Genomic DNA, 1,389 nt, shown 5'->3' with positions numbered 1-1,389 from the left:
CTCTCTCTCTCTCTCTCTCTCTCTCTCTCTCTCTCTCTCTCTCTCTCTCTCGCTTACCACCAAAACTATCAACATAACGCCTAACAGTCTTCCTCGCTGTATCGCTCCCATTGTCTTCCCGTCCTCTCCCGTCCTCTCCCCTCTCCCCCCAATTTTGAACACCTTGCATAAATTGCTGAATCATCAGTTTCCGAGCTGAGAGACTTGACAGCCCAGGTGAGTCGATCGACGAAACGCTAAACCCTAGCGACGAGATCGATAAGCTGTCTCTGTTATTGATCAAAACAGCACGGATCTGATCAGTAGGTATACGTTTGTTCTACGTATGGCCAAAGATCGTATATAACAAGATTGTTCACTCAGCCAAAAAACAAAAAAATGTCCCCGGAAGTCCGCGCATTCCTTCAGATGGCGCTGCAGTCTTTGTTTTGAAGCTCTGGCTAAAACAGCACATGAACATGGATGGCTGGTGCCTCTATAAATAAATTATTGATGGTCAAGGTTCTGATCAAGCTCTTTCATTTCTCTAGAATCTAGAAGAAGAAAAGAAAGAGCACAGTTTGTTAGTTTCGCTTTTATTGTTTTTCACACAAGTAGGGTAACTCTGTTCGCAAAGTCCGAGCTTTTTCGAAGAGGCCGTCACCGAATGTTGAGGACTTTTTTTTTTTAAATTGGCTCAAAGAGAGGATTGAACTATCTGTTTTATACACGATCTTTGGTGTGGCATTTGCGTTGCTGTTTTGAACCTTCGATTACATTGCTAATGCAAAGATCGTGCATGACAAGATGGTTCACTCCTCTCTTTGAGCCAATTTAAAAAAAGTGTCACTGAAAAAGTGCTCACTTTGCGAACAGAGTTACCCTACTTGTGTGAAAAACAATAAAAGCGAAACTAACAAACTGTAGCTATTCCTATTCTTCTTCTGGAGAAACGAAAGAGTGCTTCAAAACAAAGAATGCAGCGCCATCTGAAGCTATGCGCGGACTTCCGTGGACACTTTTTTTTTTTGGCTAAGTGAACAATCTTGTTATGTGAGATATTTGGTTTAAGTTGCAGATGAATAGATCGATCTGTTTTTATGAAAAGATGAAAAGCAAAAAACGCCCCTAACTCGCCCCACCTAGAGAGAAAAGTAAACTACACAGGGGGACTGTTGCTATCATAATCAATAAATACTATAATTTAAAAAAAACACAACAACAATACACCACACCAAAAAAAAACAACCCCAGTAAGGCTTGTTATCAGCTAGGTATTTCATCATTAATCATTAGTTGCAATGTTCCAAACAGAAATAAGAGGTAAAAGAGAGTGTTGTTATACATACTATTGGCTGTGTGTGTGCGTGTGTGTGTGTGTGTGCGTGTGTGTGTGTGTGTGTGTATGTG

At 40.8% G+C, this 1,389-nt stretch overlaps 1 long non-coding RNA gene across 1 annotated transcript in view; it reads right to left on the bottom strand.

Annotated features, from left to right (window-relative positions):
- The window catches only part of LOC101846388, a 40,361-nt gene that overhangs the window by 8,360 nt on the left and 30,612 nt on the right, over positions 1-1,389 (bottom strand). The gene's annotated exons all lie outside the window — the stretch shown is intronic.

The sequence above is a fragment of the Aplysia californica genome, unplaced genomic scaffold, assembly GCF_000002075.1.
Source record: "Aplysia californica isolate F4 #8 unplaced genomic scaffold, AplCal3.0 scaffold00939, whole genome shotgun sequence".
NCBI classification, from domain to species: Eukaryota; Metazoa; Mollusca; class Gastropoda; order Aplysiida; family Aplysiidae; genus Aplysia; species Aplysia californica.
The sequence above is the reverse complement of the archived record's forward strand: the minus strand, read 5'-3'. Positions and strand labels throughout refer to the sequence as shown.